The sequence below is a fragment of the Syngnathus acus genome, chromosome 6 (assembly GCF_901709675.1).
Source record: "Syngnathus acus chromosome 6, fSynAcu1.2, whole genome shotgun sequence".
Classification (NCBI taxonomy): domain Eukaryota; kingdom Metazoa; phylum Chordata; class Actinopteri; order Syngnathiformes; family Syngnathidae; genus Syngnathus; species Syngnathus acus.
The window spans coordinates 4001334-4023394 of NC_051092.1; the positions used below are offsets into that span (position 1 = coordinate 4001334).

At 42.1% G+C, this 22061-nt stretch overlaps 1 long non-coding RNA gene across 3 annotated transcripts; it reads left to right on the plus strand.

The window, feature by feature from the left end:
* Window positions 1–1949: 1949 nt before the first annotated feature.
* Window positions 1950–20626, plus strand: LOC119124922. Of its 3 annotated transcripts, none has more exons than XR_005098363.1 (5): window positions 1950–1985; window positions 2751–2959; window positions 16319–16459; window positions 18313–18392; window positions 19606–20626. It is a non-coding gene; the product is annotated as an uncharacterized LOC119124922 (long non-coding RNA). The 3 variants fall into 3 exon arrangements; XR_005098362.1 differs by lacking the exon at window positions 1950–1985 and having other exon boundaries at window positions 2002–2959; window positions 19606–19738; window positions 20457–20626; XR_005098361.1 differs by lacking the exon at window positions 1950–1985 and having other exon boundaries at window positions 2004–2959.
* The last annotated feature ends 1435 nt before the right edge of the window (window positions 20627–22061 follow it).

A 22061-nucleotide genomic window follows, 5' to 3' on the forward strand; every position in this document is an offset into this window, starting at 1 on the left:
GCCAGTTTTGGTTTTTTCCAAAGACTTTGTAATTGTCAGATTGGGTTTTACCCAAAGCGTCATCGGTAGAGCTAAACCAGGGGTGTGTTTATCAGCAATTTTTTTTTCATAACTTGCAGAACAAGGCCCGCCCCCTCAGCTAAACTACCAGGTGTTTGTTTGTGTTTTTAAACCCGTTGCTGACTAAACCAAATGTCGGGGCCCCGCCAGGCAGAGATGGGTGTGCGGCCCTCGAGGGTCGGCCATGTCAAGCGAGCACAATTAGCCGGCTATTGTTTGACAGAAAGTTGATTTGAGGGAAGAGAGGAAAGTGAAAAGAGGAATTTAGTGGGATCTGGTTTGTGTAGAAGGACTTGTGAAGTAGATGGAAATAGATTAGAAAAAGTCAGAAGGTAGATGTTCTCCAACCAAAGATGCGAGCAAGATAATTTACGGGGCGAGGGAGTTGCAAGGACCCTCTGGGAATCCCCCGGCGTATGAAATCATCTCAGCATTGGCGTTAGCTTACGTTCTGTTGTGTTTACGAACCCCCCACCCACCCCGCCCTCACCCGAGGGCTGCCGATAGAGCTTTAAAACTACAAATGGCTGATGTTTGATTGACAGCGTACCTAAAAGGTTTGGGAAGGCGTGACTGGAAAAAAGGTGTTGAATAAATGTTGCTGGTGTCTAGGATGGCTCCTCTGGTGCCCCCCCCCCAAAAGAAAACATCAGACACCTCGCGTGTTGTATTGCATTCTATTGCCTTGTTTTTTTTATTGTTAACTGGATTTACAGTGATCAGATTATACTATGTTAGTATTTTACGTTTATTATGCTTCTGTTTTTGATTTTACAAAATATAAGAACTTTTTTCTTTTTTCATAGCAAGGCTGGGAAAGAGTTTTTAATTTTGGTCGATTTGGTCACAGTTTTCCTCTCTTTGTGTTGGTTCACTAACACCTTGAATAAACCAAAAAAAAAAAAAAAAGGAAATATCAAAATGTATTTACCAAAGCGCACGTGTCCAAAATGCTGGAAGAACATAAAGATGATAACGTGTGATGATGAAACTGGAAAAATATCTGTTAGTGAGCAGGAAGTGGAATCATAGGAAAACTTGACTGGAGATTGTTATGACAATAATAAGAATAAATTAGTATTTTGTTATTTAAATATTCTTTCTTTTCTTATGGCTCATTAATCTTGTTGCCATTATTTTGATTTATATTTTATTTTTGGTGATCCTGGACTGCCAAGGTGGATTAAGTTGTGTGCCTTTGGTATCTTCTATGTACTTTTTTTTTTTTTTTGATAATGCAAATGATTATCAATGTGGTTTTATACTTGTATTTATTGGTGAGCAAGCCATTTACATTCAGTCATGCTTTTTGGCCTGTTTTTGGGAAACAATGTTTGGAATAAGCATCATCTCAATTGTCAAAGCAACAAATTGAGTTCAACTGTTCAAGTGTCTTAAAAAAAAAAAAAAAAAATCCGGCCAGGGTTCAGCACAATATGTGCAGTGTGGTAACAACAAATCACAAAACAATAAACAGATCTGGAACAACACAAGTCGTCATGTTGTCTTTTTTTTTTTTTTTTTTTAAATCTTGGCTTTCTTTTAGTCCCCCTTCAACCCCCTCCCCACAAAAACAAAATGTTTTCATAACATAGGTGGCAAGTTGAGGTCTGGTTCTGCCACTCTGTGAGCGATGATGTCATATACTGTAAGGGAGGACTTTTCATTTGGGGGAAAAAAATATCCCCTTTTATTACCTTTTATGGATTATTTCTGCCAAAATAAGGCAATGGACTGTTAATGCGTCAGAGCTCACAATTGTATATTTCCTATACATAGCATTTACCTTTTGGAAAATGAATCAAAGCGTGTAGTTTCCCATTCCTGCTCAACCTCCCACCAAAAACGTCAACTTAAGCTGGAACTAATAAAACATGTTGCGGTTGCTTGGGGGCTCTTTTGACCAGTACACCTTAACAGGACAAGTAAGTCTGCATTCATTTTAATTTTTTTAGCAGATGACCTGAGAGTCTGAATGCATTTAAAAGGTTCTTAGCAGGTCTTCTATGCATGCTTGTTTTAAAAATGACAAGTACATTTAGAGTTGGGTAACTTTTTTTTGCCAGCTGAAGCACATTAATCACGGCAGCAATTACTCACGACGACACTGTTTGCTTGCTTCGATGCAACTGCTGACTTTTTCTTAGGTAGCTTCAATCATCGACTTGTCATCGCGGACTCGAGCGAGCCAACGTTTAGGCTGTAATGTGCTAATGGCGATCTGTGCATTTGGTATCGGAGCCTTCGGTGCAATTAGAGAAAAGGCCATTTGACAGCAGGCAAATGCACATCATCAAAATCAATATTGTTCTAATAACATGTCAAGAAAATACATCATACTCACCCACAGCTGCTGATTATCAAATGTTTGCATATTGTATGTTTTTCTGCTCGAACTTGGCTTGCTTTCAATAATCAATCAGAGGATTTTCTGTGAGGTGAATTTGAAATAAGATTGGTTAAAGAATCGGCATCAAGTAGCTTTTTATGGTAAGAAGGAATACAAAATCTGCTCCTCAGTCGTCTCATAAATCGGCAAATACGCTCTTCCTAAGAATGTACTCAAGAAGAATCACTTCCCTGTGTCGTATTTCACGAAAATGATTAAAGGGGGAAAAACAAAAAAATGTGTGTCCTCTCCTCAGCCATTTTGATAGCAACACTAAATGCATCTCGGTGTATTTTCCCAGCCAACTTCAAAAGCCGGCAGCCAATGCAAAGCTAGTAGACAAGAAGAACATCTGCGTCTTTGTATTCCGCGCATTCTTGGTTGATGCATACTTTCGATTGGAACACAACTTGAGTCGCGATTGATGATGTTTCGCAAGATCACAAAGCACGGACAAGAATGAAAATGGAGAAAGTGAAGCTAGACTCATTGCTAGCTTGTCACCTACAGGTAATGTCAATCATAAGTAAGGTTTTATGTGTGCTATCTTAACACTTTATCAGTTTTAACTTCCTTTATAAATAATAGTAGTTTTTTTTCTTCCTTTATTGTCAGTGGTCCAACGTGACTCAGTTGGTGTCATTAATTAGCTCAGTGAAGACGTAGCCAGCTACGTTAGCTTTTTGAGCTAGCCAGTTGCTATTCACCGACTGTTTTATGTGTTAATTTTACATTGCGTTAATGGTAAATTTAATTTTTGACTTTTGTGAGGTGAAAAGTGACTCTACAGTTAATAAAGATTTGTGTTGGAGCTTGAAGTTGTATTTTTGGGAGGCCTGCCACATGACTGCAATTATTAAAATCCACTATCGAAAAGTAATTTTTGTGTCATTAGAAAAGTGACAGAGTCAAACAAACGGCGGCGGATGACACGGAGTAGAGAACACGGTTCACGTCTGGTCCCCAGGAAGAATCAACAATGTCTGTTTTTAGGATTTTTTTATTTTTTTTTAGTGGGGGAGCAGGCGGGCCTTGTCGAGGGGGGAGAAAGCTGCTGCTGCTCCTGTCGGGTTAATTTGATCCACATTTTTTGCGAGAGGGGGAGTGAGTAGGTGGGCTGGAAGTGCTGCGGTCTCTTGAGGAGCTGATGATTGGACAGCTCTGCCTACTTGTAAAGCAGCACGATTCTTTGGAAAACAAAAATGGCGGCACAGTCTACCGAAGTGCAAGATTCATGCAAAGCAAGGAATAGTAACATCGGAGTTGAATTCAGTGCAGTTAATTCAGATTTTAATCACATGAAGTAAAAAGATAATCTAATTGGTCCTTACCTGAGCCCTGAGCAACTGTGATGTCATTTTTCAGTCGACAGCAAACGACAAAATGGCCGCCCCCGGGATAGCTAAAAAAAAACAGATGGCTTTTGCTGCCTAATTAATAATCCACAAATGTAATATTATTCAGAATATGGTGTTTTGACTAGTGTGGGCGCATAGAACATAATATTGTCAAAAAAGTTTTTGACTTGACGTCTCCTTTAAGAAAACAGACACAAAGAGGAAACCGTGAATATTGGAAAAGTCACCTTAAAGTAGCAGGGAGGCTTTTTTTTTGGGGGGGGGTACATCTCATCCAAATTCACCCTTTTACAGATGGCAATGAGGGAAAGGAGGAGTTCGGAGGCTCCCAGCAGATGGACTTTATTTAAAGGTCAAAAAGTGAAGCAGACATATTTTTCTGAAGACATGAAAAAGACGAAAGGGGGGAAAAAAAAGTTCTCCTTTGAAACTCAGATCATATCAGTGTCACGAGTGCAGCTGCTCGCCGTTTTTTCCTTCTTCCTCTCGTCTTTTCCTAACAGACGTGTTTACACTGAATTTTCTTGCACATGACTGACAGACTCTTACAGTAACAAAATGTTATGAACGCTCCTCACGTTACATCACAGTGGATTGGATTAAAGCACGTTAAAAAGAAAAAAAAAAAAAAAGAAGTACTGGTCCAAAGTACTGCTCATATAAGAAGGTGTGTCAAAAAGCTTTTACTGATACGCTACGATAAAAAAAAAAAAAAAAACACTGACTGTGACCAAATGCAGATAAGAAACTCCAAAAATAAATTTTACTTTTCTTCTCGAGCTGTGCAGTTGAGGTTAATTTGTGCACACGGAGTAAAAAAAAAAAAAAAACAGCTGAGGATTTGGCCTGCGTTCGCAAGCAGGATGTTCCAGTGCTCTGGTTTAGTTGTAAATGGAGCTGTAGAAAAAACAAACAAAAGATTTGAGTCCACAAGAAGGTTGCGAGCTGGCACATTGTTTAACTGCAAAAAAAAAAAAAATCTAGTCCTGAAATATTTGCATTTAGTTCCTCGCCACCACTGCGCAGCGGTGCCTATTTTTTTTCGTCTTCCTCACTCATTCTCGCAGGTTCCCAGTTCACATCCCTGTTGGACGCCTTTTCCCCCGTGATAACATTGTGACTGTGTACGTTGGAATCAAACGCCCTTTTTTTTTCCTGCTCGGCTCCCAAACCGTTATCGTCCATCCACCATGCACTCTCTCTCTCTTTCTTTCTCTTCTCTCTCTCTCTCTTTCTCTCTTCTCTTTTTCTTTTCTTTTCTCTTCTCTCTCTTTCTCTCTTTCTCTTTTCTTTCTCTCTTTCTCTTTCTTTTTCTTCTCTTTTCTTTTCTCTTCTTTTCTTTCTTTTTTTTCTTTCTCTTTCTTTCTCTTTCTCTTTTTTTTTTCTCTTTTTCGTTTCTCTCTCTCTCTCTTTCTTCTCTCCGCTCTCTCTCTCTCTACTCTTACTCTCTCTCTCTCTTTACTCTCTCTCCTGTCTCTCTCTCTCTCTTACTCTCTCTCTCTTTCTCTCTCTCTCTCTTTGTCTCTCTTTCTCTCTCTTTCTCTCTCACTCTCTCTCTCTCTCGCTTCCATCCCTCGCTTCTCGCTCCTGGTCCACACACAGAGACTATTTAGCGGCGGCGCTGCTATTCTGAATTCGCCTGTGCCTGCCGGGTGTCTGGGCGTCGATTCTCTTCTCTTCAGGAATGTCTGGCCCCGGCTCAAACCGCTGCAGAGTTGCTTGTGCGGCCAGGGCAGCCAGCTCGCTCGCTGCTGGCTCTTGTTTCCAGCTTGAAGTCTGAGGAGGGGAAAAGAAAAAGGTTTTCTGTTCTGTAGTGTCCAAGTGGATTTGTCTACGGCTGAGCCTTTGTCCCTCCTCATGTTCACATGTGCTTTTCCCATTTTGTCTTGTAAAACCTGATAGGGAATGCTCCTGTGGAGGAGACAAAGCTCTTGTTCCGACAAGATAAATCATTACTTTCCATTCTAAACTTAAGCGACCCCGAATTCTGTACTTAAAACACGTTTTGGTTGAGTTAGGTCCTGTCAGCATTTTATAGCACCGGCCCATTGTTTTATTCATTTATTTATTTATTATTGTACTCTTGCAATTGACCGAAAATGACATGCATTGCTGATCACTTTTCATGACACTTTTTTTATCAAGAAGTGAAAATTGCTCTGAATATCAACTAAAAATATCTTTGGGTTTCAAAACGAAAACAAATCGGCATTCAAAAATTGTGTGGACGGCATGTTCTTTCTATTTTTAGAAGGTGCCAAAATAGCGACTATACCTGTATATCAAAATATCCAAATTAAGCATCGTTAGCACCTTAAAATTGGCACAGGCACTTTCTGGTTGTTCATTATTGATGTAGGTCTTCTGTTTTTGTCCCATTTTATGACCGTAGCAGAGGTTTCATGCTCGTTGTTGAGAACCAGGCTTGCCTGTTAAAAAGCGTTAAATAGCCAATAAGCGCATTTGGTTCTGGAAGTGCTGTGCACTAAAACGAGCTTGTAAACACAAAATGACAGATGGGTCTTGGTCATGAATGTTAACCGTAGCAACGTTTTGTCATCGAATAGATTTTTTTTTTTTTTTTTCGTGTTTACTATCGAGAAGCCACAAAGAAAACCTGTTGATGCATTCTGTGCTTGTGGTGAACATGAGGTTAAGTTGCCAGGAAATGAATGAAAGTCAATGCGGTGCTTACATATTTTGTGTGTGTGGTCCACAAAGAGAAAATAAGCATCACTAATGGCAAGTTTTTCCTGTCCTGGATCACGCCAGAGGCTTATTCGAAGCAAAATTGTTTGCAGCAAAGGGAAAACCGTCCAAGCCCACCTGTTGCTCATGATTGCGCAGATCCGCTGGAGCTGAACCTTGTCAAGAATCGCCATGCACTGTACAACTCACGTCACTTGAGTCAAAGCAAAAAAATGCGATGATAAAATAAAGCCGAACCGCTGAAATGTTTTTCGAGGCTGCCCGATCTTTGATCTGATCTTACATGGAGAAAAAAAAAAAAAAGCACTTTGTGGCGCTAGCCATTTAGAAGCTAGTCCGCTAAGCTAACGTAGCAGTCTACATCTTCACTTACTGCTCCTTCATGGCCAACTTCACAAACAGTTGAATCATATTTATTTCGCTCACAAAAAACGACCCAAAAACAGGAAGTTGAAACCCACCAAAATAAAACCTTAAAAAGGCTTAGCCAAAGTGACCCAGTGCCATCCATTGATGACTGGAGACCACTGAACTAAAACGGGAAGTACATGATGAAATCACGTATGACGAAAATGTTGGCGGAACTCCCAACTTGCGCATCTCGTTTGAAAGAGAATGCTCAGCCGTCACGTCAAAGCTGTCAGCGTGAACCTGCGCACTCCCCTTGCAGATAAGAAACTCCATCCCAAAACATCTTGTTCTTATTAGCATTAGGACGTATGTTTGAAAAGTGAGCAGTCAGCAGCCCGAGCGCGGACGCGAGCTAATTGGCCTTGGCTCCCATAAAGGGGATGTGGGTTTCGCTCCGGGATGGCGTACCAGAACCGAGTCTAGCAGGGCCTCGGAAGGGGAACGAGAGGACCGGCAGGAAAGCCGTGAAACGGACCAATCGGGGAACGATACAGCCTTTAGCCTTCAGCGTCGTGAACGCGAACGCCGTCTCTCTGGGGTGTGAAAGGAAGAGGCGAGGGAACGGGATATGGAGTCGTTTCTAGGCCAAAAGCTCTCAAAGTATGCGACCCGGCTACTCTGGGACGGATTCCCATCGCCGCAAGGTTTTTAGCGCTGCTGGTTTTATGTTATCCTTCAATTTGTGTTTCTCAGACGTCCTCTCTTCAGCTCTGCATTAAGTGGAAATACAGCAGAGAGACTTGGATGCGAGGATGTATCCTCCAGCTGGCTTACATTCTTCTGCTTTCCACTTGTGTGTCTGCTTCGGCTTCTTTATGGGTCACTGTTTCGCTGATCAGAGTTTCCCCACCAAGTTTTTTTTTTTCCATTCATAGCCTTCAGTTCGTAGTTTCTTCATTTGAATGTTAATACTTTACATTGTGTGCTCCCTCTTACGAGCTCCAGTCAGGAGGCGAGCGGCAGGAGATGTTTGGAAAGGATTCCTAGCAATATCTCTGTTTTTAAAAAGTGAAGACAATTTGTAAATTTAGTAATGACACAAGGTCGATGCAAAATTTGTCTTCGCGGGCCACATAAAATGTTGTGGCTGGCCGGATCTGGCCCCCGGGCCATGGGTTTGACACCTATGCTGAAAGCAACGATCCCGCCGTTCCCACGGTATGTCACATCACCTGGAAACTAAATCTTATCATCCATGACAACTGACCAGTCGTCCGTCTTTTAACTCGCATTTCAGTGGCTGATAAGAGCACGGGCTCTGGCCCAGCTTCCTTTCCGCTTTCCAGGAGCGGCCGGTTCACACGGAAAGGGAGGGGTAGGGGGTGCGGTGGGTGGGGACTGTCCGCATAAAAAGCAGATTCAGGTGTGAGTTGCAATGCTGGGAAATCTGTTTCCAGCAGGAAGCCCTTATCCTTAAATCGGTATGTAATACACGCCCACAAGAAACGAGGTATAACTAAGATTTTTTTTTGTGTGGTACGATGTCGGTAGCAATTCGATGAAATGTACAAGACAAGTTTGTTTGCAAAATGGGTCTAAAATGGTCGCACCCTCAATGATACAAGTCAGCTGTGATAAGTTCCAGATGACCCTTGACCTTACCGAGGACAGGAACCATAGAAAATGGAGGACCTTCAGGCAGATAAGGTGCAAGGCAAAATCCAGTAACCATCCAGGGTGGTCCGTCCTCTGTTGAAGAAGAGGAGGAGGAAAACAAACTTCCCAGGAGCATGTGGAGCCTGACATTTGCTATCCCATTACCTCAGACACACACATGCGGGTACATGAGACAACGACATGGGACACAAGCTAATGAAGCGCTAACCGCTTAGGCCATTCAGTCCCCGTGTTTCCATCAAGGCTTATTCGAATGTCACCAGCGTGCAATTTCTGCTGAAAAATGAAAAATATGCCCCAAACATGGCCAAATTAAAGCAGCTCACAAGGAATCAAGATGACATGATGGATGATGATGATCGAGCTGGGAAATGGTTTTGCCTGTAAAAGGGATTACGCAATTTGTTGGTACCACTATTTCGTGACCATATCTATAGTAATAAATCACAGCTGGAGCATTCGAATAGGGTTCATCGTTGACATCATTTTTTGGCAAGTTGTTAGCGTACGTCTGTTTCTTAGAAATAGTATTTATGAACTCAAAGGTTTTTAAACTAACAGTTTTGCAAAGCACATTTTATGGAGGTGTTTGTCTGTGGAGTTGTCTGACGTTTTTTTTTTTTTTCTCTTCCCGCTTCTGCAACATTCTCTTTATGACTAATGACCATCTGGGCTACTTCTTTGTCTGTCTACATTTTCTTTATTGCCTAGCTTTGTTCTTGCTCTCAAATAGTGGTGACTTGTTGAAAGGCAACAAATGAATACTTTGAAATTGGAATCCCGGGAATGAAAACAAAAAGTCAAAACCTGTTAACTGAACTTAAGTGGCTTTGTTTTTTTTCCACTTTTGTTTTTTTTGAGTCTTCCACTTTACAACTGGCAATTATCGGCCATTGTCACGACACTGACAAAAGTACACTACTGGAGTTTTTTCTGCTTGGAGTGCCAGCCAATGCGATACAGCGTGTCATGCTAAGTCACGCTAAGCTAAGTCACGCTTAGCTAAGTCACGCTATCTTCGGCGATTTCCAGCGAGTGTCTCAGCTTCAAAGGGAACCGTTCTGTGATTAGCAGCGACTGGACTCATTAAATCGGCAGCCACTCGGCAGTCAATCCCACACTTGTCCAAACACACGTTTGACACGTAGCGTGGACAAAGCTGGGAAGTATTGAGTTGAGTGGCGGACATTCCTGACGGCTGACATCAACGATGGATCCAAAAAATGTGTTCAATATGATGTTACAAAACCAAACAGGATCTCCACGGACCACGTGAGAGCTGATATGTTTGGAGCGGGGTGGTCCCGGCGCCGGCTATCCCAAAGGTCAATGTTGTATTAACCCTTACGTACTGTTCTGGTCAAAGCTAGCCTGTTTAGACATTTGATAGAAATTTCCAAAATGTCGTTCTTTCACCCTGAAATATGAGGAAAGGATGTGTGTCTGAACAGTTCAAGGAATTCCAACCTAGGTGAGAAGGTTTGGGGCGTGTTGACCACAACGTAGGCTTTCTAACCTCAGACATCAACGCCCTGCTGAGGTGTCCTCCTCGCTGCCTGTGTGGTACGAGCGGACCCGTAGGCGGACGCAGCTTTTCATAGCATTCTTCTATCCCCGCTTTGGGACAAACTGTGGTTTAAATCACGCCCCGAAGCTCCTCAGTCTGAAGGCTGACCGTTTATTTACACGTCAGCGCGGGGAAAATAACGTGCGCACGTTCAAGGCCGAGTCACGTGAACCCTGGAGAAGAACTCAAGCACGGGGTGATTGTTCATCCTGTTGCGTCCTTGAGGCGGAATAGCGGCCATCTTTTTTTTTTTTTGCAGCCAGACCCCAACCATGATGATAATCACGTGCATCTCTTCACACAGCTGTGTCAAGATGGGAAAGCTACGCCTGCTTGTTGCACCTCATTGCCAAATTCTAACCTAAAACAAAAATGTGTTCTCCGCTGTAATGTGGTTCTGTTGCTTCACCACCCAAGTACTTATTGTGTTCTGGTACGACACAAGTTTTACATTAGCTTAGCGGTTAGCATGGCTTTTCCGGCAACTACTGTTCCGTCGTGTCACCCAATGTGTCCCAATGGCTCTTCCAGCTCGCTGGTCAGATGTGCGGGAAATCATTTTAACACTGAGACAGATATGATGACATCACTTAATGTTAGTCGGTGTTGTCCAAATCTATACCCTTGGCAAATTTGATGCCTTTCAGTACTTTGAGACAGAAATGCCAAACACTCTCCAACTGAAACATTTCAAAAACCCACTCTTTCCTTTATGTCTAAACACCCCACGATGGAAGCAGCGTGTGGGAGGGAGAGAAGAAGAGTTCAGTGTTTTGGTGGGGGGGCCGAGGTCGGTCCGCTTGACTGCTGTTTGAACATTTGTGAGTCAGGCTGGAGCAATGAGGGAGTGGAGTTTAACAGAGGCCGTGAATGGGCCTGCTTGTTTATGTGGGTCACTGGGTTGCCCTTTTTGACGCTGCAGGCCGCTGCACAGGAAGTCGTCCACGCTCCACTCGAAACGGTTACGCCTGACTAAAACCTATAAGACAAGCACTGCTTTGTTACTGTACTTAAGTAGAACCATTTATAATTTTGGCAACTTTAATGCCTAAATGACAAATTTCCCATATGCATTTTGGTTACTTATTGGAATTATTACTACAAAATAAAATCCGAAGAAATTGTCGTATCAATGTTTTTTTAGTTTATATAAGTTTGTTTTTGCATATGGTTAATATAGCGAGATGGCTCGGCTGATGCATGCTAGCTAACCGCTCATTAGCCAATGCTCACATCTTGAATTACTCAATTAAAGTAAACAATTAAAATAAAATGCTCATATCATGAACAACTCAATTAAAGTAAATAAATAAAAATACAATTAAAATAAAATTCAAATAAAAATTACAGTCGCTCACTTTTTAATAGTTGTACTGCCAGTATTTTTGTACATTTAATAATAGAAATTTACTTTTTACATAATGTACAGGAAACTTCAGATGCTTTTACCCAGGTAATATTCAACAAGTTATTTCCTGTTAAGATATTTGCGGAGACTCACTAAAGATACATTGCATGCATGGGAAAGGAAGTCCGAGTGATTGATTGTCTTTCTTTATCAAGCGTTTATCGCAACTGATCTCCCCGCCGGATGTAAACACAGGAGTTCTAAACTGACATTCAACCTACAGTCCAATGTGACAGATTTTTTTTTTTTTTATACGTTAGGCATCACATGTAGACACGTGACCTTTTCTGTTTACCCAGCTGCTTTATACAGAGAGCATTCCAGATAAAACAGACGCTTCATAGCTGGAAATAGCACCGCTAAGTATTAGACACGCACCTGGTGGAGGTCAGTCAGTGAAGGAGCGAGCGAATGCTTCTGACCCCCTTCGGGACAAATTAAAAGAAAAAAAAAAAGGAGTTCCGGTAATTGGCTTGGCAGCTTTGCAAAGACTGATTGCTTTGTGATGGCGAGATAACAAGCTAAGCTACTATTTTTCTAGCTACTAATTCAATCATCTGTGGAAATGAAAACCTGACCTAATAGCTTCACGTGCATACTCTAATCGTGTCTTCAATTTGATTGTGCATGCATTACCAGTCAAAAGTTTAAACCATAAATGAAATCCATGTTTTTGGTCAATTCCAATGAGCAATAATCTTTTAAGGAGGATAAAATGTGGGTGTTGTTGTTGAATGTTGGGGGGGTCTTTTTACTCCCACTGATGATTCTCAGCAACATTTTCTTTAAACAAGAAATGTCACCCAGTCGGAATGCGTCGACTTTTTTCCACAGACTATTTTTACCTAATACATGGCGCCAAATAACATTTTGTTTTGTGACCAGAATAGATGGTGAGTCAGTACGTTGATTTTATACACAAAGTAAACTAAGATGTGGTGACAGCATTAAGGTCGACCGACGTTATAAACACGACGTAATTAAAACTTTGTAGCTCGTAACTAATAGAGACATCAGAATATGTGGAGTAACAGTAGCGGGCAACTTTATTGCCATGGTTTTGAGGTTGTGCTTAGCCAACACCAACTGTGTAACCAACTACCACATCAACAATTTAAGGAGTAGAAATAAACATGATGGTGTGTTAGTCCAAATATAGCCCCACTTTTGAAACCATGAAAAGTGCGAAGTTTATATAACCATGCTACATGGCCTCCACACAGTTATAATTTTAAAAGTTAGGAAAATGTTATTTTTATTTTATTTATAGACCTTTTTTGAAGAATTGTATTTATTTATTTATTTAAAAAAATACAAAGAATAAATATATAAATGTATTTATTTATTCATTTTATTTAATTTTATAGCCACAATTGCCAAAGCACTTTCAGCCATTTATTGATTGGGACATTCATAAAACATTAAATAACAAAATAATTGACCAAATTTGGCCCACCAGTCTTCAGCTCCTGATGTCGCCCGCTAGGCCACGCCCCTTAAAGGCCGACATCCAAAACACAAATCCTACAATAATTCCCCTTTATAGAACCAGTTTAAAAGTGCCATCTTGCTTTATTAAAAACAGGGAAGAAAAACACAACAGCAACCAAATAGTTGCTCCTTATTACAAGGTCAGTGTACCATCAAGATGAATTTTTAAAAAGCGTTATTTCAAGGTCAAGTTACTGCACATTAACCACAAATGGGATACAATCAGACTCGCCGACCGCAAAAGACAACATAATCTGTAGTGGTGCTGTTTCCTTCGTGCTCAATGTCGTCTTTGTTTGTCTTCTGCGAGAATGCCCGAGATGAATTAAATTGTTTTCTGGCTGCTCTGTGACTAAATGAGAGACATTCAAGAGTCTTTGCGTCCTTGGCGGAGGGAAAAAACGGCAAGCAATGTAAGTTAAAAGACTTTTCTGGGTTGTTTGTTGTTGAGAGAATGTTAAAAAAATAAATGTATTTTTTCCGTGTGTAGAAGCGAATTGGCTGGGCGACATTATTTTTCCATGGATATCAATTGTAGTCAGCAAAGTCAATCGTTTAGGAGGTCACTTTTTTTGCAATTAGTCATATGAGGAAAACAAAATAGAAATAAATTACATTATTTTTTTATGTATACTGTTTGTATTTGCATTTTTAATTCAATTAAAAAATACATGAATTTGTGGAAAAAAATCAATATTTTTTTTAAGAGAAAAAGTTTTCAAAATATTTAGAAAGATATTTTTAAAAATACTAACTAAAAAATTTCACACGCTCAAGTGAACGTGACCTGGAGGGCAAAGGAGGAAGCCGCGGGGGGAGTTAAAAACTGACGACGGTAGACACGGATTGCACGCACCCCCTCTGCGATCAAAGGCTCCTTACGGAGATGACTTCGCCGCTTGTGAGGTGATCCCAGACGGCTTCAAAAGATGAAAAAGAAAAATACATCAGCATGTGGCGCACGGCCAATCACAGAAGAGAGCTGAAGCCGGGTCATTGATGACTGACATGGGTGGAAAAAATAATTACGATGGGAATCTCATTCATTTTCTTACGCTGGTGTAGGAGAGAAGTGAAGGTGTTTTAGTTAGAATCTTTGACACATTTGTTTTATTCCGACATGCTTACAAAAACAGCAATATTGGTCATTTCTGATGGCGTGATGAATGATATCGGAACGGGACAAAGTTTGGGAATTTTGGGATACTAATCATGACAGAAACTGAATCACTCAAATTAACCCCTGAGGTCCTCGTGAGTCACAACCAGGAAGTACGGTGGCCCGTGTGTGTCAAAACACATTGGGAAAATGTCTTTTAGGCTTTGCGATTATTGCCGATAAGCAAAAAGTCGACTTATCGTTCGGATTGTAGTTCGGCCCCTCCGGCTCGACAACGCTCATCCCGAAATCTTCGAGTGAAATTGCGTTCGCATCTGTTTTTCCTTTGTGTCGGCTTTGCAGGCGAAACGAAGAAGGCGGAATTCATTCAAAAAGGAAAAAAGGGGGATGAGCTCACCCGCTCCCTTGGGTGTCACATCATTGCACAAACCCAGTTAAGGATGTTTGATTGATGGCAAGGTTTGATGAACGGATGAATTTGGCAGTGAAAGACAGAAAGACGAGTCACACCCGCACACACATGGATTCATATGGAAGTGTGGAAAAAAAAATGGCTTCCTGGGAGATCACATGCAGAGAAATAATTCATCACTGCCGCTTCGCCATCATTTCTTCTGGCATGGACAGACGACCTGGAGTCGCGCTGGATCACTTCTGACTTTCTTTGGGATTTTGAGCGTTACGTTACACACACACACACACACACACACACATACACACACATACGGGAAAATTAGTAATGAGAGGCGTCAGTACACATCTGCCTTAAATAATGAACTGACTTCATTCAAAATACCCGATAATGCGAGTCGACATCATAAAGTCACACTATGCCAGTGAACAATTAAAAGAAGCATACTGAGGTCATGAGGTCATAAAGAAAATGTGTTTCTGTGTCATCTTTAGTTTGGCTTTTGGAAAAAATCCTGACACTATAACATTTGGTCGAACTTTGGACCGTCACACAGTTATCAATCACTCATTTTGCATTAGAGATTTTGCGTGTGAATTCACGGTGAACATTGTCAAATAGATTTGAATGTTCCATTCAGTCCAAAAGAAAACATCTGTATCATCTCCTTTAGAAATGGCAGATTTAAAAAAGTCTCATTTTCTCCTCCCAAACAAAAAGTTGTAAAAACGCTGCATGGTAGCAAATGCACCATTAAGGTCACTTGGTTACAAAATGTCACGGCTGAGGCAGTTTTACAACAGCAAGACAAAAAGAACGAGATTGCCGCATTTTGTAATTTCAATCAAAGCGGACGCTGATGCCAAAGCACGGCCGCCACTTAATTGCTGATTTGTGGTGCAAACAAACGGCCAAAACTTCCAAGGCATGAAGTCTTTCATCTTAATGAAATAGCAAAGCCACGGCGGCCTTGTTACCTCCTCCTCCGAGGTTGTCATCTTTTGTGAACTAAATTGATTTCCAAGACACTTGCATCCTAATCACCTCGGCTGTTCTTGAAGCCTAAACATCATCTTACGTAAATGGTCTGTAGACATGTTTATTGCAACTTTATTCTCATAACTACAATTTAATTTTGATATTATTGTTACCATTCACTGTGATATGATGGAAAAAATGATTACCGTATTTTCCGGACTATAAGGCGCACCTAAAAACCAAATATTTTCTCAAAATCCGACAGTGCGTCTTATAGTCCGGTGCGCCTTATATATGGACCAAATTCCTAAATTTAAACTGGCCCGAACATTGTGTCATAAAATCAATCGTAAGTGGCCCGTTGAAGACTATGAATCATGAATCAAAAAGACTATGGATCATTATTTTGTGATTATAAAGTAATTTGTTGCGTCCGAAGTTGAAATAAAAAAGATAAAATGGAGAATGATTTGATTTGGATTAAAAATCTGACATGATGCATTCATGGTGCGCCTTATAGTCCGGTGCGCCTTATATAAGGACACAGTTTTAAAATGGGCCATTCATTGAAGTCCGGAAAATACGGTACCTACTGTGTAACACAAAATTCGGTGGCTAATCGTCAGACATGTACAGTATGTAAAAGCCACTTGTGTGCGTGTGCTGACAGAATCCATTATCCTGAGTTAACCCTGGTTTTGCTTCACTTCAAGTGGGGGTAATTAATGCCTCACTAAGTGCATTGGCCCTTTTTATTGAGCCATGGCTAAGTGGACCCCCCCCCTCCTTTTTTTACAGGAGTCTATACGTGCTTTTTAAGGGTGGGCGGTGTGCTGGATTGGCCCAACAACACACGGCGAGTGACAGTGATGAATGAAGCCTTTGCACGCACTCATCCCCTCGCATCGCATCATCGCGGGCCAAGGAGGCGGACCGGAGGTTTGTGGGGTTTTTTTTTTTTCCTTTTTTGTCGAGAGGTGATGAAGCGGAACGAGGTGCGCACACCGCGATGCGTTCGGGTGACCTCTCGTGTTCTTGCGCACTGTAACATGTCGCCGTCATGTTAACACGAAGTCCTCGCTGCCAGATGACAGAGGCTCTTGTCATTGCACTTGTATGCTATTTTTCCCCTCTGGCCCCTGTGTAAACACAACTTTGCAGCCAGATTGGAAATAGTTGAGGACATGAATAACCTGGAGCAGGCAACCCCCACACCAGCACCACCACCTCCCATCTAATGACTTTGCCCCCTCCAGGGTTCTTGAATGCAGCATTTCATTTTAGGAGCTGCTGGTGATAGACAGATAGGGGCAATTTGTGTTAGGTAATGTAAAGTTAGAAAATCCTTTTGGGTTAATGATTCGAGTGCTGCAAAAAGGATGTTTTGGTTTTATTCTTAAGGGTGGAACAGAATAGAAAGAGAACGACACAAAAAAAAGCTGATTTTTTTGGCAATTTTTCCTGTTCATCAAATACTAAACGCCACAGTGGGGAAATTTGCGAAACTGACATGATGATGTCATCCCAGGTGTGAACTACCAACCTTCCAATTACTCTCTAAATGTGCTAACTAATTGCATGCATGACCATTTTAAAGGTACGCTATAATTTTTTTTCAAAGTCAGCCAGGCTCCAGCTTAGCTTCGACTCTAATGAGGACAAGCACTTCTGAAAACGTTCCTACTGCATTTTCAATGAAATTGTACGGTAATCTTAAATGTTTCCATTAGCTAAGGGTGGGAGGGACCCGGGTGGGAGGGACCCGGGTAGGAGGGACCCTTCTGGCTGTTCAAGGTGCAGGCTGATGAATGCACACTCAGGCCTGCAGTAATCGACCTCAAGTACTCCTTTCATCTGGCCCAGGAGCAGAGCAGGAATGCCCATGTGTTATTATTCTTGGCGTGGCGTATATTTGCCCGCGTTGAGTGTGAGGCAGAAGAATTACGCCGGTGCCAGATCACTGTCATTATAAAGTTCGTGTCGTCGTCATCACGTAAAGGTGGCTCGTCTCGTGCGCTCGCCGGTGATTCACCTGATGAATGTGTGCAGTATTCTAATCACAAAGCTTTTTCATATTTAATGGTGTGTATGTCATTTGATGGCAAGTGTAGGGAAAAATGAGTGAGGTTGAGATTGTCATTTTTGTCTTTTCTATCGGTCGACCATTAACGAAAAAGATCCTTACTAGTCCGTATTACCACTATAGCAGTTTTCTTTTCAGTTTTCTTTCCTTTCTGACTATCTGCCCATCAATAAGACGACTGACTTGCGACATCGGTTGACGGCTAGCATCCATCACGCTATGGAACACGGATGCATGCAGGCAGGTCACGACCTTCCCAAAATTCCTGCTCGGACGCCGTACCCGTTCCTATCGTCAAAGATGGATTTCGGTGTCGTTGACAGACGAGAATAGCAAGAAACCAAGACACCTGTGAAGGGAGAGATAAGCCTTAGCATGACCGTCTTTGTGCCATCTATGATGTTTATCACAGGAGAAACGCTGGTTGAGTTCCACTTGTGTGCAGATAACACAGTGATAGACAGAAAAATCGCTTTATTTGATCTGTAAGCAAAAGTTATGTTTAGACAACAATGGTTAACGTTAGCAGCTAACGGTTAGCTGTTAGCTTGCCACCGCTCACCTAGCTTGTTCTGTGCATACAGTGTGAGCGTTTTTTTTTGGACAAATTCACATCATTAGTGGTTTACTTATTTTATATTTGTTACTTAAAGCATAGCATGCTGGGTTGATAAAAATTTTAGGATGAACACTGAGCTATTTTTTGCAGGTCACAAGCCCTGGGTGGAGGAATGAGAACACCAGGCTGATAATAACTGGCCTAGTTGGAAATTGGGTGCACCTCTCAAGGTCAGCTGGCCCTCATGTTTGTTCTTGCTCATGTTCAAGTGTCTTTGCACATTTTTCCACATATTAGCGAGCAAGTTAGTGGCGAGTTTAAATCGAAAGTGCGGCAGAAAGCGAGAGGTATGGCTACAAAGAAAAAGTCCCAACTCAATTATGGTAAGTGGCCCAGACTCAAAAGGAGAAGCGGGTCTGTTTCAAATTGGGCCTGGTTCTACTCACAAAACACCCGTTTTATCCCGCCAAATGTAACGTGAGCCTCGTCTAGATGAGACCTCTTTCGCAGACAAAAGGCAGCCGTCAACATTTACTTTAGTTTCGATCTCAACACGCGAACGGCGCGGCCGAGATGGCAAATGAGCACCAACTGTCAACGGTGAGTCACGTTGCTTTGAGCTCGTCTCGCCGTCCCGGCTTCATTGGAAAAGTGGATTACAGTCAATGACTTTGCTAGGAGGACCTTGAAGTTCCAGCCCACCAAAAAAATCATACAATTTAGATGCAGAATTTCTGCGTGTGGTGGGTGACCTAACCATGCCCTTTATGAAGCTCGAAAACAAAATAAAAATAAAACTTTTCAACTTTATGATTGACTTAATCTCCTCCAGAACTGGGTGTGTTCAATCCAGATGTGCTTGTGACAAAGGATGCCTTTACTGCGTGGCTGATGACCAATCTCTGCAAGCCGTCTGAAGTGAAGGTTGTTTCAGGGCTTCTTGTCGGATGCTTGCATAGGAACATGTGTAATGTGCGCATTTTTGGTTTGCCTCTAAATATCTGCAAACACTTATGAGCTGCAGTGCGTGTCTATGAAGTACATTTGAAATATTGGTGGGGAATAACAAGGCCATTCTAAATGCTTGATCGAGCTCCACAGGAAAACATTTAAAGTAGCAATAACATAATATAATATAATATAATATCGTATAATACAATACAAGTAATATGATATAATATAATATAATATAATATAATTAATATGATATAATATAATAATGGAAAAAAATCAAAGTACATGTTATACATATACGTGCTACTGATTGTCCTCCTGCATGAGCGCTTACTTTGTGTGGTTGTGTGTTTTTTTTTTTTTTTTTATGACACAAGGATCCATAGAAAAATGTGTGTGTGTGTGTCTGTAAAGTGATAGACCCCCATGTCTGTTTTCATCATTTCCCTCTCTGGTCTCCCTCCACCCCTCCCCTCCCCATGTTGTCAGTTTGCCCACTAGGCCAGCTCTTCGGGATAGCCGCCACGAGGAGGCCGCTCGCTTCGGTTTCACTTCCAAAAAGTGCACTCGGCAGACCCTTCCAACCCGAAGACGGCAGCTTGCGAGCAGACTCTCGCAGGAGGTCAGTGGAGGCGTTAAACGCTTGGTGCAGCCAGCAGCTTGGATCTCAATAGCTTGATTGTGTTATAAAGAGTCGTGTAATCAGTCGGAATGAAGATGCAAACAGAAGATAGATGGAGAATGCAAACCGGTTGCCAAGTTTGGACTTTTGGAGGACGATCAAGTCATTTCGTCTGTCGAAACATGTTTGTTTTTAATATACCCGCGCCGGCAAAATTCTTGGTACCCTTCCCTTTAAAAAAAACAAAAAAAACCCAACAACTGGCAGCGCATCTGCTCTACTGTATGTGATAGACACTCAATATTTCAGGCCAGAGCTGTGGTTTGAATCCCAAAATTAGAACTGCGAAGCAGGCATGCTAACCACTAACGCACCAAACCGCCTTATTATTTTCTACGGAGAAAAATATTTTCATAAATCAAACGATTGTGGACTTTACTTGCTCACAGGTCTTGTGTCAGTCATGTTTCAGGAAACCATAAAAATGTTGAAGTGCTTCCGTGTGTCCATCACGTTCTTCTGTTGTCAGAAAGAACCTACCTGAATAACCCAGTCCTGAAGATTTATGAGCTTCCCCACCCGACTGGGGCCCCCTTGTTAAGGCTCCTGGCTGTCTTTGACTTCCTTGCTGTCAACTTCCTTTTGCTGCATCTATCTCCTTAACTTGTCTCCTCTCATATCTCTTTCACCCGTTCTCCCCAAAAAATATTTGTGCCAGACTTCCTGGCCAGCTGTTTCTGCAGACAGGGCGTCTCCTCTCGAGCCTGCGGCGACGGGATGCTTCTCAACACCTCTGTCTTCTGTCCTCACCCCGGAGTGACCCGGACGCCGCCGCGTGACGTGAAGCCACCCACGTACGCCAAGCGCTGGATGGATGCTAACACACCAGTGAGATACTTTACACCTCCAAGTTTAGGCATTCCACCCAAAAAAAATAAAAAATCATACAGACACCGGAAACCAAAACGAGTGGGTTGGATTTTTAGCGGGTAGTCCAAAACACATGGATAGTTACTTGGAAGCACATTGCCCCTCGTAACGGTGGCTTGAAAACCAAATTTGGATCTTCTGACCCTAATTTGAAAACCAAAACCAATTCTAAAGCTTAATTTGCAAATTGAACACCAGTTTAAAAATGTATCGATCTGACCTTTGATTTTGAGAACCATCATTTGCACTCTTGGTCTGACATAGAGAAAATCAAAACATAATATTTTACAAGTCTGGTATGAGCAAAACACGTTTCCCAAGACTAGGACAACATTCGACGTCAATCTCGTCCGCAGTTCTCCGCAGTTGGCTAAGTTAAGCTCACACGCCATGGGCCATTTTTCAAATACGATACCCTCTAATAATTCACCATTTCTTTGGTCGCCATTGCTGGGAAATAATGACCTTCACTGTTTACTTAGCTGTGTTCCAGGTTTTTTTTTTTCCCCTCCCCAAAAAATTCCAGGATAATTATCGAGGCAGGTCAAACACGACATTCCCATCAGCTAAGGAAAGGAAAAACAAATTGGCAAAAGAGTTATGACTTTGTTATGATCCGTTTCGGGAGCGACACCTTATCAAAAATATCGCAAAAACGCTTTGGGCAATACCCTTCAAAGCGTAATGAAAAGCCAAAGTTGAAAAATAGGTGGTAAGGGAATCTGCCTCCGAGTTGTGAGGTTTGCGGTTCGAATGAAAAAAAAAAAACCCCGACGCTAGATTGAAAACCTAATATGTATTGCCCACCGCCATGAATGAACGGAGATGGCAGCATCTGCACTCCACTTCCTCTGCGGACATGCGAGGAGGGCTTGGAAGAGCCGCTCCATGCCGTCACCGCCATCTAATGAGGTGGTTTGAGCTGCAGCAGTAGCGAGCGAGTTTTCAGGCCTACTCTGTAATTCCGCATCGGCCGCTACTCTGGCCAGCCTGCGTCACGAGTGCGTTGGTCCGTATTCGCCATGTCGCCCGCAACGCCGTCAAACACGTCGAGCGGCCGCCGCTACGAGGTGCGGCGGGCGTTCCAAGGAAAAAATTGGACAACCCAAGCGAGCGAGTCAGGCGTTCCGGAACGATAGTATCGATACATTTTCCCACGTACGCAACAAGAAGCGTGGATTGGACTTTTTGTCCCGGTCTTGATGTTTTTGGCAATCGGCAGATCGAACCACCATAATCGTCTAACACTGTGCCCGTGCCGCGCTAGCTAATGATAGCTTTGGCTTTCCAAAGAGCTTCGCCAGCAACGAGTAGAGTCGCTCCAGGGTGCAGCGAGGGCAAACTCCAATGTCTCTTCTTATAGCCTGGAATGAGTTTCAAGTCTGACCCCAAA